The 17092-nt window shown below is 40.9% G+C and overlaps 1 protein-coding gene across 3 annotated transcripts in view; it reads right to left on the bottom strand.

Annotated features, from left to right (window-relative positions):
• The window catches only part of MAPRE2 (microtubule associated protein RP/EB family member 2), a 200309-nt gene that overhangs the window by 165243 nt on the left and 17974 nt on the right, over nt 1-17092 (bottom strand). For 2 of the 3 annotated variants that reach the window (XM_056521879.1, XM_056521881.1), the window contains exon 2: nt 16852-16915. The gene's annotated coding sequence lies outside the window, so the exon portion shown is untranslated. The remainder of the gene's footprint in view (nt 1-16851; nt 16916-17092) is intronic. The other variant, XM_056521880.1, reaches the window with a different exon arrangement.

Raw genomic sequence — 17092 nt, 5'->3', positions numbered from 1 at the left:
AAAGCTACCAGTAAACCAGAAGAGTCTTAGGCTATGATTTACTAAAGCAAGGGATAATGTGAGCATAGCAGGCTTTGATTTAATTCAGAATCAAGCTTAAAACAAGTCACCCTCAAAATAAATAAAAGACACTATGATAACTTTAAGTCATTAAATCCTTGGTGGTCCATTCCCCTTTTTAAACATTTCCCATGAACATCTAAGGGGTGTATTTAAGGAACTGTAAAGATTACTTTTGTTACAAAGTATAAGAGAATCAAACTCTTATGTTCGTTTAAGATTAGAAAATATAAAGACATTATATATCATTTTAGAACAAACAAGCTATTTTGGAAATATTTCTTCAATAAAAAGATTTACATTGAAAGAGTATATAAACATTTTTATTGTCCCAAGAAAAGTTGTATGGTCTTCATGCGTATATACAATGGATTGTATGTTTGAGTACTACAGCAAAATAAAAGTCTTAGATTTTTCACTAATGTTTTTATAAGCTATAGGGATAATAAGGCAATGTGCACATATAAGTGGTTATTTGTAGAATATGGAAAAGTACTGATGCTAATAAAATGCATGACACTCACATAATGACTGAATGGCCTACTCACTGTGGTCTCCTGCACCAACATAAGCACAGTTCTGGCAGGTGCTCAGGGAAAGCACAATACATTTCACATACAGTACATATGTGCACTCACCGGCTATCGGCAACCTATACACACAGCCTTGTCTTTATGTGTGTAAGAATGGGAAATACTCACTGGCCCTTTTTTTCTTCCTTCCACCAAACTTAATGCTGTGTTCCAGTAAGGTCCGATCTGTACAAAAGGGAAACTGCAACTAACAGAGGGCACAACTTGACAATTTAACAGTTTGCCTATTAAAATAATGTATTACATGTAGCAGTATTGCCGACTGTCTACATATTTTTTCATTGTCATTCAGTTAATGGTTGCAACATCTTTGGGCTACACTTGGAGCTAGCATAATACACTGCTCAAAAAAATAAAGGGAACACTAAGATAACACATCCTAGATCTGAATGAATGAAATACTTTCGTCTTTACATAGTTGAATGTGCTGACAACAAAATCACACAAAAATTATCAATGGAAATCAAATTTATCAACCCATGGAGGTCTGGATATGGAGTCACACTCAAAATCAAAGTGGAAAACCTCACTACAGGCTGATCCAACTTTGATGTAATGTCCTTAAAACAAGTCAAAATGAAGCTCAGTAGTGTGTGTGGCCTCCACGTGCCCATATGACATTGGTGGATGGAGCGAGACATGATGTCCCAGATGTGTTCAATCGGATTCAGGTCTGGGGAACGGGCGGGCCAGTTCATAGCATCAATGCCTTCCTCTTGCAGGAACTGCTGACACACTCCAGCCATAGGAGGTCTAGCATTGTCTTGCATTAGGAGGAACCCAGGGCCAACTGCACCAGTTTATGGTCTCACAAAAGGGGTCTGAGGATCTCATTTCGGTACCTAATGGTAGTCAGGCTACCTCTGCTAAGCACATGGAGGGCTTTGCGGCCCCCAAAGAAATGCCACCCCACACCATTACTGGTCATGCTGGAGGATGTTGCAGGCAGCAGAACATTCTCCATTGCATCTCCAGCCTCTGTCACGTCTGTCAAATGTGCTCAGTGTGAACCTGCTTTCATTTGTGAAGAGCACAGGGTGCCAGGGGCGCATTTGCCAATCTTGGTGTTCTCTGGCAAATGCCAAATGTCCTGTACGGTGTTGGGCTGTAAGCACAACCTCCACTTGTGGACATCAGGCCCTCATACAACCCTCATGGAGTCTGTTTCTGACCGTTTGAGTGGACACCTGCACATTTGTGGACTGCTGGGCTCTGGCAGTGCTCCTCCTTGCACAAAAGCGGAGGTAGCTGTCCTGCTGCTGGGTTGTTGCCCTCCTACGGCCTCCTCCACGTCTCCTGATGTACTGGCCTGTCTCCTGGTAGCGCCTCCATGCTCTGGACACTACGCTGACAGACACAGCGAACCTTCTGGCCACAGCTTGCATTGATGTGCCATCCTGGATGAGCAGCACTACCTGAGCCACTTGTGTGGGTTGTAGACTCAGTCTCATGCTACCACTAGAGTGAAAGCACCGCCAGCATTCAAAAGTGTCCAAAACATCAGCCAGGAAGCATAGGAACGGAGAAGTGGTCTGTGGTCACCATCTGCAGAACCACTCCTTTCTTGGGGGTGTCTTGCTAATTGCCTATAATTTCCACCTGTTGTCTGTTCCATTTGCACAACAGCATGTGAAATTGATTGTCAATGAGTGTTGCGTCCTGAGTGGACTGTGTGATTTCACAGAAGGAGTGGAGTTACATTGTGTTGTTTAAGTATTTTTTTGAGCAGTGTATATCTTATTTTGGCTGTACTTTTTCATTGCAACAACGCCAGCTGGTCAAAGGAAGGCAGAATTGAAGGTACAAAATTTATAGACCCAGATTTATCAAACGGTGTGAGAAAAAAAGTGGAGTGATTTTCCCACAGCAACCAATCACAGCTCAGCTTTCACTTTACCAGAGCTCGTTAGCTGAGCTGTGATTGGTTGCTGTGGGAAAATCACTATTTTTTCTCTCACACAGTTTGATAAATCTGGGTAGTTACCTTTCCTGAGTCCTAACTGAGGCTCTTAGTACTAAGATCTTGACAGGACTTACAGTAGGACCGGATACAGTTGCAAGAAAGACAAACAAACACAAGGCACATATCAACATTGGTAGGTACAAATAGGCATATCAACTAAACAACAGGAACCTCAATGTCTCAAGACTAACTGTCTGCAAGCATCCCTACGATAACCTTGATCTGAAAAGTATCCCCAGCAGAACAACAAGCAGGCACTAGAGAAAACCTAAACACTGATCTGAAACTGAATCAAAAGGGTTATCCAGGAAAAAAAATTTCTTTTATATAATCAACTGGCTCCAGAAAGTTAAACAGATTTGTAAATTACTTCTGTTAAAAAATCTTAATCTCTGTATTATTAAGCAGTTGATAAGTATTGAAAGGATTGAGATTTTTAAATAGAAGTAATTTACAAATCTGTTTAACTTTCTGGCACCAGTTGATTTAAAAAAATAAAAAGTTTTCCACCGGAGTACCCCTTTAATAGAGCATCAACACGTATGCTCAACAATCTCTCCAGATCACTACTTGGCAATGCCGCTCCATTCACTTGTGTGACAACTAACTTCTGATCTTGTGATTGTTGGGGGTTCCAGCAGTCAGACCCCCACCAATCAACTAGTTTTCCCCATACATCTTTATTAATCTTAGTATAACCCGGATGTTGCTGCTATTACTTCTGTAGCTGTCATGAATCAAAAAGGACCCCTCCTCCTCCAGCAGAGTCTGCTTGGGGTTCTCTATGATCTCTACACACACACACAGTTCTAAGAAAGCATGGATAATTTGGTTGGAAGAAGATCTTGATACTTGACACATATGTATATACAAAATAAGATGCTCTCTAGGGGGTATTCCGGGCTTAACTTTTAACTATCCTGCCCATTATGAAGAATTATGCTAGTTCTACATTTACTTGCTATACGGCTCTGCTTCTTTTTCTTCTTTATATGGTCCCCCAGGTCTTGTGTTTCCATTCAGGTCTTGATGACGTTCGTCTCACAATCCTTTGGGGCTCCAGGTTGGCACTTGGTGTCAGGGGGCTTGGCCATTTCTTGCATTTCTTCACAAGCCAGCCCCCTGATGACGTTTGCGGTCCATCTGTACGTGCTGAGATGCCGGCGTCCCTGGATCTCGACACTCTGCAGAATGTGGAAACGCTAGGACAACGGGATGTACAGATGGACCGCAAGCATCATCAGAGAGTTGGCTTGTGAGGAAATACAAGAAATAGCCTCCTGACACCAGCTGCCCCCTTGAGCCGCAAAGGATTGTGAGACGAACGTCATCAGGACCTGAACTGAAATGCAAGACCTGGGGGGACCATATAAAGAAGAAAAAGTAGACGATCCACAGCAGAGCCGTATAGAAAATAAATGTTTAGAACTAGCATAATTCTTCATAATGGACAGGATAGTAAAATGTTAGTTCAGCCCGGAATACCCTTTTAACACTAATAAAAGGAATCTTATTTTGTATAAGTGCTGCTTGGATCACTATTCTGTGGATTTTGTTGGACGGGGCATGCACCCCTAGTCCGCCAGTGCTGCTTAATCTGTAGAATTATTTAAATTAATCTTTTACAAAATAATATACTCAATTGTCATATATATATAAATTAATAAAAGCAGGTAGCTCCACTGACTTTAGTGTGCATACTGTATATGATCACTATTATCTACAATGCAAAAAAGTATACAGCAACATGTATTTTTGTTAAACCCCTTGAACCAAAGCTGATTGTCTACACTACAATCACATATAGACGGCTTTGTTTTAAATCCATTGTGTTGGTGTACACAGGCTAAATTGGGAAAAATGTGTAATTGTCCAAATACTTTAAAACTTAAATGTACATGTGCATTCATTCTGGGAACTTTCATAGGACATGCCAGTATTTCCATAAAGTAACAATTCTGGAGCATCTTTTTTGAGAGTCCTCATGCAGTTACACTGTTCTTGTTAAAGAAATTGGCAACTTGGCTTCACCGAGCTCCTTGTCAATGGGCTGCTCCCTACCTGCGACCACCATTCATGATGTGATGAGAGTGTTAGGCTGTGGAGGAACAATCCCCAATGTAATAAACAGTTAATTTATCCATGCATTTCCAATGCAGGATAATAGAAAAACTGCATAAGTGTTCTAAAAGAGTATTTACTAGTAAAGCCTTGCATGTCATATATGTGTAAAATGTAATCTGGCTCAGTAATCAGGAATCCATTTAATCCAGTCAATTCAAGCATGTAACTCAGGGTGCATTCACATCACGTTTTTGCAATACAGTTCCTATATACGTTTTCAATGTGAAAACCGTACGGAACCGTATTGAAAATCATATGCATTGACTCTCCATTGAAAACCGTATGCCATCCATGTTGCATCTTGTACGGTTTTGTCCGTTTTTTTCCCCGTACCCAAAACCGTAGCCTACCACGGTTTTTGGTCTGGGTAAAAAAACATATTAAACCGTATCCTTTTTTTTTTTTTTTTTTAACATGGGAGTCAATGGGAACCGTACAGAACTGTATGTGTTCCATCTGGTTTGCACCCTACGGTTTTTGACTTTGTACAGTTTTTTTTCTTGGAATTTCAATTAAACAAGTGAAACTTTATTCATAATTGAGTGAAAAGTTAAAAAACGTTTTTAAAAAACGGATGCAATCAGACATCATTTTTCAAACCATATACGGTTTTTAACCGTATGGGTTATAATTTGTACACGTTTTGATACAGTTTAGTCCGGTTTTGAGGAATCCGTTTTTCATCAAATGCACCCTTAGACAGTGTGAAAACATCAACAATCACAGAACCTTGTTGTCATAAAAATATTTAATTGGCTTTGTGTGTTCTTTTTCACCCAGATGCCATGCTACTGCGACTTATAAACAAGGGGCACAAAAACAGCTTCTTGATAAAATGCAGAGGTGCAAGAGATGTGTTCTGGAAAATATATAGTAGTCCTGCAGCCAGATCTTTAGACTGTAATCTCCGCTTGAAAGCACTAACATTGCCACCTGCTGGATGAAGTAATTATAACAAGACTAAGGCCAGGGCCAGTTTTAGGCTTAGCGTGGCCCTGGGCAAAATCAAAAGTGGGGCTCCAAAAGTCGTAATAGTGCACATTTGGTCACTTCAAATACCATAAAAATATCTAAAAAGCAATTGAAATGTCCCATCAAAACAAAAATGGTACAGAAAAACTACAAATCACAGCACAAAAAATGACCCTCATAAATCCCCATATACAGAAAAATGTATAGGGATTTTATATTTTTGTATAGTTCCCCCACATTAGGTTGGCAGCATAGTTCCCCCAAATTAGGTTGGCAGTATAGTTCCCCCACATTAGGTTGGCAATATGATTCCCCCACATTAGGTTTCAGTTCCCCCACATTAGGTTGGCAGTATAGTTCCCCCACATTAGGTTGGCAGTATAGTTCCCCCACAGACATCCAGCCTTCAGCCATATACAGTGTATGGCTGGAGGCTGTATGTCTGTGTACTGCCCCACTTCAGTGCTCCGTCCACCGCTCCTCCGATCAGGGGTCATGATCGACTGCTCTGGCCTATAGGCCATAGCAGTAGGTCCCGGGACTAGGGGAGCAGTGGTTGGAGCACTGAAGATGACGTGCCATTGGTAACTTACCCTTTGCGTGTCCTCGCTGCTCCGCTCTGCTGTGTTCCTATGGGTGCACGCACGGGACGTCGGTAACCTCCCTGCGTGCACTACCTCCCACGCCCTGTTGCCCCCCCCCCTGGATCCGCCACTGAGCAGCCCGCCTTAACGCCGGGCCTGACTAAGGCTGTAGTCCAGAATTCCCCAACCCATGGCTCATCAGTTATTGCAAAACTACAACTTCTATTGTCAATACTGCAGTCACACGTGGGCTATGTCTACATATGTATGGTTAGTCAGTGGTTCCACACTGAACATAAACATGCTTTACTCCCGTTTATAAGGAAAACTTTTTTTTTTTTTTTATGTTGGTGATTTTTTTCTATTGTTCCATTTTACTGTCTGTATTTCAAAATAATCTAGAAATATTTTCTATTTTACTGTCTATATTTTAAAATAAACCAGAAATATTGCAGTTTTCATTCTCACCAATAAGCCTAAAACTAGTCTTCCTGTTCTGTCTGCGATAACAAGGCTGCTGGAAATTGATCAATACAAAATTGCAGTGAAAGATGGCACCAGTAGACAGAGAAGACAATAAGAGTTCAGCCTCCCCTCTCCTGTGGAATAACCTTTAAAAAGGTCACAGAGTATGTCTAGAAACTTTTCCTATGCAAGTCAATGGGACAGCTTCTGTCTATTGCTGTCCCTGTCTACGGGGCTGCCCCCATAATAATGTACATAAAAATTTAATTATGTAAAATTACAATCAGAAAAGAGAAGCTGATCAGAAAAAAAAAAAAAAAAAAAAAAAGAACTAATTCAGAATCTGTCTTTAATTGGTAAATAACATTTAGGAGATACATTCCCTTCAAAACACCAAAGAACAAATTAAAGTAAAACCAATAGGGCATACCAGTCTCTTGTCCAGCCCAGTATTTTACTATGTCAGCTTCTTCCAAGTCAGACAAGAGAATGGCACACATGGGCCTCATTCACCAAGCCAAACCCGACAGTTTTTATTGGGCTTTGTGGACTAAATTTAGGCACACGCCTGTGCAACACTTTTTGCGACATGTTTGGACAAAAATAGTCTACATTCACACAAATCACTTGGAGAGCTTGAGAAAAGCCTACAAAGTGGCATGGCTTATCAAAAAATTAGAAAAATCGGAGAAGAGTGAATTTTGAAAACCCGACTGCCAGAAGTTGGTGCAAAAACAGGTAAAATGGTAATTTATTCCCCCAGCATGGTTCTTATGGGCAATATGCATAAACTATGTAAACCAAAATTTAAATGTCTGGTTCACTTCCCTCTAATTTCATCGGAATTTATATTCCTGACTTGATAGGCTATATGGACAAATATTTAAATTTGTATACCTGAAAGGTGTGGAAATTTTACTGTTTACTTTGATGTTTGTAGTACTTTCTAACTATCTGTGATTTATTCAATATTTATTGCACAAATTTATTTGTAGAATTGCTAACATAATCCACTTTCAGCCTTTTCTTCCATCTTGTCTGTAGAATATTGCCACTATGGCTCGCAGCCTCAGTGTCATAAAATGCATGCTGAAATGGTATTACCGAACTGTGTAAAAAAGTGTGCTATTTCTTAAATAAAATCGTTGAGCAGATTTAACACCCAACTCAATTCATTAGTAATTCGGAAAAATGCTTTGGAAGTTTCATGCTTTTGCATGGCTGGTTGTTGGGGTGGTGTCTCTTGCCTCAGATTTTCACAGACCTGAAGAACCACTGTTTATTCCCACTTTTTTTTGTATCTTGCAGTGTAGACAAGAAAAACCTTGTTCACAAAAAAAAAATTAAAAAAATAAAGGACACCAAGCAACATCTTCGTAAATAATGTTTTTACTTTGATATCCGCTTTGGTGGTTTATTCTTGTGTGTAGACCACATGTATACTGCTTCTTCAGTACTGTACTTCAAGGTAAACTGTATTGTGCAAGTATTCTAATAGATGTCTTTTTGTTGATGGTGGAACCACAGAGCCCAATGGCACCTTGTGAAAGCGGCAGTCATGGTGTCGGTTGCTGAATGCATAGTATGAATAAGGAGGAGCGTCCTTCAGAAGAAAAAATATTTATTACAAGTTGTCAGAGCAATGAGGTCCCATTGGTTTGATTTTGCTTTCATGCTTCCCTCCAGAAATCTTCTACTTCTTTATAATATTCACTAAATAAGTGATCAAAAAAGTAGGGTACAGATGGAAAAGAATGGCTGTAGGATGATACTACACAGGGTTTGCTGACATTTATGTTACTGTCTCCCACCTTCTGTTTGTACCCTCCCTTACCAGGCACAGGGTTGTACATATGGATGTGGCTGTGTCTGGTGGTATTGTGAATGGAACTAAGATGTAGTACCAGTCACAGTAAAGCTGTACTGTATTTACTATCTTTAGGATAGGTCATCAATATCACAGTCTCAGAAACCTCTAACAACAATTTTATATTTCCCTAATGAAGCTCTGGATTATAATACTGGCTGTAACTCATTACTGGACAATGAATTTTTATAGACACTGATCACATTATGTTTATACCATGACCAGATAGAGAAGAAAACGCATGGGGTATTCCACAGTCTAGAATACCAACATAGACATATTTTCCCTCAACACATCCTCTAATTAATGCATGTGAATATTGTAGATTATACCCCTCCTGAACGGGCTCCATTCTGGACCCTGGTGAAATATATTTCACGGACCTGCTGCCATATGGTCATCATGATCTGACAGTCCGCTTTATGCATTCACTACAGGACGGCTGCACTTGTTGCGCTGTGAGTTAGCGCACGTGCATGTGAGCGTTGTGATACGGTGAGGGCACTGAACCGCCGGTTGGTTGTGATCATGTGAGTGGTCTTCGCGCAGCCGCAGTCTCATTGAGGAAGGAGCGTGGATCGACTGTAACAACTAGATCCCCTGTGAGTTACAAGACATCAGAAAGTTATAGGAGTATTATGGAATCCCCCTATTGTGATACTCCATATTGTCCTTATCATCTGCACTGTATTTATCGCATATTTTATGTTGTTTTACTGTTTGACAGTTTTTGTATCACATGACTATTGTGTAAACCTAGGAGATCCAGAGGGTTGTCTGAACTAATAATGACACATTAATTGCACTTGTGTTTTCACCAATCACGTGTATTTGTCACTTATATAAAAGAGTGTTACAATTATGTTTTTGCTATGCTTGAGAAAGCCTTACTAGCCGAAACGTTGCATTTGTATATGCTCTGATACAATACATTTTAAAGTCTGCCAACTAAACCGGACCTGGAGACTGGTGCTGTATCCTGTGACGGGTCACTGCAGCTTAGCTATCATTGAAGTGAATAGAAGCTGAGCTGCAGCCACTACATATTGTGCAGAGCTCTCTGCTTCCAGCTCTGTTCACTGATCCGATATTGACGGAGAGCAGAATATAAATCAAAAACCTACCTTATCACATAATCCTGCATACAGTGATCATGCACTTAGAGGGAGATTCATCAAAACCTGTCAAGAGGAAAAGTTGCTGAGTTGCCAATAGCAACCAATCAGATGGCTTCTTTCATTTTTGAAAAGGCCTCTGAAGAATGATAGAAGCGATCTGATTGGTTGCTATGGGCAACTGGACAACTTTTCCTCTGCACAGGTTTTGATAAATCTCCCCTTAGTTCTAGGACAAACTGTTCAAGTAAAGATATTCACAGTAACTTGCATGTTGCAAAGGCTGAAAATGTATCTTGTACACGGAGCATATGTCAATGTCTCCATAGTTATAAGACTGTATAACATTATCAGGCTGCAGTACATATAATTTACAGTCTGTGGTAAAAAGGATTATGTCATTTACCACTATGGAGAATGGCTGCTGTCCAGTAAGTGCTTCAATGTAGTGGTTTTGCTGTTGAGTGTACTTGGTCCGTCTATATCCCTGCTTCACAGATTACTGCACACAATTACAGATGAGATATTACACATAAGTACTTTGATACAGAATAAGATCCGGATCTTGTGCTTTACTAAGCATGGAGTGTGGACAACCTACTATTAGTTTAGGCTATGTTCACATCTGACACAAACCCTGAAAACCTGGTGACACTGATGGAGTCTGTTGGACACTGCACATAGTAAATTCATAAAAGAAATCTGGCACTTCATCTCTGTTCCCATTATGAACAGAAACCAAAATGCAAGTGTGTACACAGCGGGTTTCTTTTTTTTTCCCCCTCATATAGATGCATCATGTGGTGACTGCTTTACAGTACATACATTTATTTAGTCATTGCCCGAAGCAGAACATGCTATCACACACCCTAAAGGTCTGATTTCATAAGATGCAAACTTTCCTATAACCATTCATGTTTAAAAAAAAAACACAAAAAAAATACTTGTGCAGGATTATCGAACAATTATTTATTAATTTCTGTTGGGAAATAATATTTTGTATGTCAGAAGATTTCCATTTTATTAGGGCTGTGACTAACAATTATTTTCATAATCGATTAGTTGGCTGAGTGTTTCGATTAATTGGATAAAAATAACCATAGTGGAAAAGAAGATAATAAAAAAAGTTAGATTAGGGAGGGAGTCAATGAGGGAAGGGGATCGGACTGAAGGTCTTCTGTGTGTTTTCAGGCTGCAGAGGGCGACAGTTGCATATACAGTCATGGCCGGAAATGTTGGCACCCCTGAAATTTTTCAAGAAAATGAAGTATTTCTCACAAAAAAGGACTGCATTAACACCTGTTTTGCTATACCCATGTTTATTCACTTTGTGTGTATTGGAACCAAACAAAAAAAATTGAGGAAAAAAAAGCAAATTGGACATAATGTCACACCAAACTCCAAAAATGGGCTGGACAAAATTATTGGCACCCTTTCAAAATTGTGGATAAATAAGATTGTTTCAAGCATGTGATGCTCCTTTAAACTCACCTGGAGCAAGTCACAGGTGTGGGCAATATAAAAATCACACTTGAAAGCAGATAAAAAGGAGAGAAGTTCACTTAGTGTTTGCATTGTGTGTGCCACACTAAGCATGGACAACAGAAAGAAGAGAAGAGAACTGTCTGAGGACTTGAGAACCAAAATTGTGAAAAAATATCAACAATCTCAAGGTTACAAGTCCATCTACAGAGATCTAGATTTGCCTTTGTCCACAGTGCGCAACATTATGAAGAAGTTTGCAACCCATGGTACTGTAGCTAATCTCCCTGGTCATAGACGGAAGAGAAACATTTATGAAAGGTGTCAATGCAGGATAGTCTGGATGGTGGATAAGCAGCCCCAAACAAGTTCCAAAAGATATTCAGGCTGTCCTGCGGGCTCAGGGAGCATCAGTGTCAGTGCGAACTATTCGTTGACATTTAAATGAAATGAAATGCTGTGGCAGGAGACCCAGGAGGACCCCACTGCTGACACAGAGACATAAGAAAGACTACATTTTGCCAAAATGAACTTGAGTAAGCCAAAATCCTTCTGGAAAAACGTCTTGTGGACAGATGAGACCAAGGTAGAGATTTTTGGTAAAGCACGTCATTCTACTGTTTACAGAGAATAAAACGAGGCCTACAAAGAAAAGAACACAGTACCTACAGTGAAATATGGTGAAGGTTCAATGATGTTTTGGGGTTGTTTTGCTGCCTCTGGCACTGGGTGCCTTGAATGTGTGCAAGGCATCATGAAATCTGAGGATTACCAATGGATTTTGGGTCACACTGTACATCCCAGTGTCAGAAAGCTGGGTTTGCGTCCGAGATCTTGGGTCTTCCGGCAGGACGATGACCCCAAACATACATCAAAAAGCACCCAGAAGTGGATGGCAACAAAGCGCTGGAGAGTTCTGAAGTGGCCAGCAATGAGTCCAGATCTAAATCCCATTGAACACCTGTGGAGAGATCTTAAAATTGCTGTTGGGTAAAAGGCGCCATTCCAATAAGAGAGACCTGGAGCAGTTTGTAAAGAAAGAGTGTTCCAACATTCAGGCTGAGAGGTGTAAAAAGCTTATTGATGGTTCTAAGAAGCGACTGATTTCAGTTATTTTTTCCAAAGGGTGTGCAACCAAATATTAAGTTAAAAGGTGCCAATAATTTTGTCCAGACCATTTTTGGAGTTTGGTGTGACATTATGTCCAATTTGCTTTCTTTCCTCCTTTTTGGTTTAGTGCCAATACACACAAAAGGGAATAAACATGTGTATAGCAAACAGGGCAGGCCTTTGGGGTGTGCGAGCTGTGCAGCCGCACAGGGTACCATAGCAACAGGGGCGCCGGGCGGCCGACACAGCTTGCAGCCCCCGTCACATTCTGGCCATCCCTGTGTCCAGAAAAATCTTTTCAGGACACAAGGATGTCCCAGCGGTTACCTCTCTGTGGCGACCCCCCCGTTAACTTTAAAAACGCAGGGGCCGGCGGGAGGTAGCACAAGCAGGGAAGTCACTGACATCCCGTGCGTGCGCCCATAGGAGAAAAGCAGAGTGGAGCGAAGCATCGAGGAGGACGCGCGTGCATGGTAAGTCACCAGCGGCACGTCATCTTCAGCTTTCCAACCTCCGCTCCTCCGGGCCCATAGGCCATAGCAGAAGATCGTGACCCCGGTCCCCAGGGTCCCCGGACCGGAGGAGCAGTGGTCGGAACACTGAAGTGGGGAAGTAAACATGCATACAGCCTCCAGCCATACACTATATGGCTGAAGGCTGTATGTCTGTAAGGGGACTATACTGCACCTAATGTGGGAGAACTATACTGCACCTAATGTGGGGAACTATACTGCACCTAATGTGGGGGAACTGTACTGCCAACCTAATGTGGGGAACTGTACAGCCAACCTAATGTGGGGAAACTGTACTGCACACCTAATGTGGGGAAACTGTACTGCACACCTAATGTGGGGGAACTGTACTGCACACCTAATGTGGGGGAACTGTACTGCACACCTAATGTGGGGGAACTGTACCGCACACCTAATGTGGGGGAACTGTACCGCACACCTAATGTGGGGGAACTGTACTGCCCATCTAATGTGGGGGAACTGTACTGCCAACCTAATGTGGGGGAACTGTACTGCCCATCTAATGTGGGGGAACTGTACTGCCAACCTAATGTGGGGGAACTGTACTGCCAACCTAATGTGCAGGAACTTATACTGCCAACCTAAGTCTGATTAAGGGGGACTGGTGGGGGGGGGGGGGGGGGGCTGATTATGAGTGACAGGGGACTGAGTAATAAGAACATGGGACTTGTGAAGGGGGGAAGGTCTGAATCGCTAAGTGTATGTGAACTTTAGAAATTGGCTGAACAACTAATTGACCAACCGATTATGAGAATAGTTGACAACCATTTTCATAATCGATTAGTTGTTTCAGCCCTGCATTTTATACAGGCACACAGTGGTAAGGAAATTCCTGGTAGTTTATTTATACATTTAAAGTGCATCTGTCACTTGATCCATAGTTGTTAAACAAGCCAAACAGTGTAGTAGGGGTTGACAAGCTAATGCCAGGCATACCTTTATTTGTTTCTTTGGTTGGTTTATTTAAATTAAAAAGTTGTTTAAATCACACAAAACGTATGATCCAGAAAGGAAGAGTCAGTTAAAATAAATTTCTTAAAGACATCTTAAAATCCACACTGCTGATAGCAGAAAATTCACTAAACCCCTAAAACCAACATGTTGTGGCTAACAAAGTGTGCGGTTGCACCAGAAACATGTTGGCTTTAAGGGTTTAGTAAATTTTCTACCATCAGAGTTGTGGATTTAAAAGGGTCACTCTCATTAAAACAAATTTTTGCTATTGCACTCCTTATGGTAAATAAAAAATATACTTAGTTTAAAAAAAAATTTAATTTTTCTTTGTTTTATTTGTGCTTTAAAAAAGCTCAAGAGCACATTTCCCCCCATCTTATAAACAGTATTTGGACCGAAGTCCAAACACAGAAAGTGCAGCCTGGAGTGCTGAGGGGGATGTGTCCAGCCTCATCCAATCATAGCTCCTCTTACACTTGACTGCCATGTGCTGTTGGTTGGACCCCCCCCCCCCCCCCTCCCCTCAGCACTCCAGGCTGCACTTCGGTCCTAAGTCTGTGTATGAGATTGGGAAAATGTGCTCTTGAGCTTTTTTAAGCACAAATAAAACATAGAAAACTTCATTGTTGTTAAACAAAGTATATTAGAAATATTTTATATATACCAAAAGGAGTGCAAAAGCAACAATTAGTTTTAATTAGAGTGCCCATTTATAAAATCTTAAAGAAATTGATTTTAATTAACACTTCGTCACTGGATCATATGCTTTGTGGGATCTTTACAGTATCTGCACTTGTAGAAGGGCCATGCCTCTCCTGCATTTTTTTTTTTTTTTTTTTTGCAAAAAGGAATGCCTGATCCCCACTACACTGTGTGGCCCATTTACTAAATAGAGATCAAGAGACAGGTGCACTTTAATTCAGTTATAGATACATTACATAAATTATTCAAAAGTTTTAGGTTGGGATCATACCTGTGTAGGGTGCCTCCATCAAAGGTTCCATCAAAAATATCAGACAAAACAGGGCATCATGCTGATGCACAAGCATCAAGTAAATATAGATATTAAAAAACCTTTTCGATTTACGGATGCAAATATCTAAAATCTATATATATATAAAACTCAATGGGGGAGATTTATCATTGCTTTTAGAGCATATTTTTTTGTCTATGTTTAGGTGCAGTTTAGGCACAAGCAGCATATTTAGAGACTTTTATGCGCCTTTTGATATAGACAGTTTCACTCTTTTTGCCTACCTGTAGAGCTTTTTCTTTTTGACCATGCAGTGGTCATGTATTTATCATTTGCGACTTTTGTCAAAAGTCGCTATTTTGTGCGCAAAGGTACATTTTTAGGGGCAAAGCTACACCACCTACCAGTAGGCGTGAGAATAGTTTCTACCTTCCACAGTTCAACCTTTAACCTCTTGTGGACGACAGCATCCCACTCCCCTTCTATGACACGCGCTCAGGAGCTGAGCGCTGGTGATAGCTGGGTGTTCCTGGTGGCTATCTCTAATGCCAGACATCACCGATCACGGTGATGCCCGGCTTTAACCCCTTAGACATTTGATTGTAGCATCTAAAATGCAAGTAAAAATGTCCATGCAGCTCTGTGAAAGTAAGTAAAAACACCTAACCTGCAAAATTCAGGACCTGGCAAAGTGTCTACTTCCCTCCCTCACAAGTGTATAGAAAACGTGTATGTTGTAGAACTTTTCCCACCACAGCAGAGCTTCACAAAATTCATCATCCTGCTGCATCTTCTTGATAAATAAGATACACGCTAATCAAACCCACCACCCAAATAAACGTGGGAAAATAGCTCTACCATAGACATTCTTTGATAAATCTGGGCCAATGTGTGTGTGTATGTGTGTTCCACAATCATGTCCAAACGGCTAAAGATATTAACATGAAACTTGGCACACATGTTACTTATATGTCAACAACAAACATAGGATAGGTAATTTAACCCTTACTCACCCCTATTTGACAGGTTTGGGTTTTTTGTTTAAAGTCCCATAAAAGTCTATGGGAAATGTATGTTACTGCATAACTTCCAAACGGCTTGAGATATTTCGATGATACTTGGTCACATGTTACTTATATGTCCACTTAAAATATAGGATAGTTAATTTAACCCGTAACAACCCCCATTTGTGAGGGTCAGGGTTTTTGTTTAAAGTCCCTTGCAAATCAATGGGAAATGTATGTTCCCACATAACTTCCGTACGGCTGGAGATATTTCAATACCTGGCACACATTATGGGTTGGGATAGGAGGTCGACATGGGAGGTCGAGATGGGAGGACGGGATCGGAGGAGGAGATCGGAGGAGGAGATCGGAGGAGGAGATCGGAGGAGGAGATCGGAGGAGGAGATCGGAGGTCGGGGTATGAGGACGGGATATGGGGTTGGTATATGACAACAATATATGAGGACGGGATATGAAGTCAAAAGCTTCCTCTGCTGATTTTCCTCGACAACAAGGATTAGGAAGGAAAAACCAGGCAACGTCAGGTACTCAGCTAGTATTCTATATAAAAGTACATATGTTTGGAGGATAGGTGACTGCAAAAAATGTTTACTTAAGTTGTAAAAAAAAAATGCAGATAGATTGTGATATAAAGAACTATGCCAAACAAACTCGCCCACATAAGTACCAACATCAAAATATCTGTAGAATATAGAGTCAAATGTAATACTGGAGTATTTGCACACAATGGGGAAGATTTATCATAACCTGTGCAGAGGGAAAAGTGGTGCAGTTGCACAAAGCAACCAGATTGCTTCTATCTTTCAGAGGCCACTAAGAATTTAAGAAGCAATCTGATTGGTTGCTATGGGCAACTGCTCCATTTTTCTCCCCCAAATATCTAGTATACACACATACAATGTAAACTGCTACGTGCAAACTCCCGGCATGCTAGGAGTTGGAGTTGTGCAAAAGCCAAAGGCACACTGGGTGGAAAACACTGGCACACAGAATTGAACCCATAACGATATCAGAAAATCTGAATCCCTTACCTTGTGCATTCAGCTTATTCACCACTCGGGAAAATAAAGGTCTCCAACAAAACTGCTGCCCTGCAACAGAAACAAACCTTATATTAGCTGGTACGCAGGGCAAAACAACTGCACCCAATCTATCCAGATACAATGACACTACTGTTATGTTTTTAACAGTGCCATTACTTGTAGTTTTAGACTACTACAAGCTGTTATATAGAGGCCTTTGTTGGAAAGCAGCAATGTGACCTATATTCAG

The sequence above is a fragment of the Hyla sarda genome, chromosome 5, assembly GCF_029499605.1.
Source record: "Hyla sarda isolate aHylSar1 chromosome 5, aHylSar1.hap1, whole genome shotgun sequence".
In the NCBI taxonomy this organism is placed as follows: domain Eukaryota; kingdom Metazoa; phylum Chordata; class Amphibia; order Anura; family Hylidae; genus Hyla; species Hyla sarda.
This window is presented reverse-complemented; position numbering and strand designations above follow the sequence as displayed.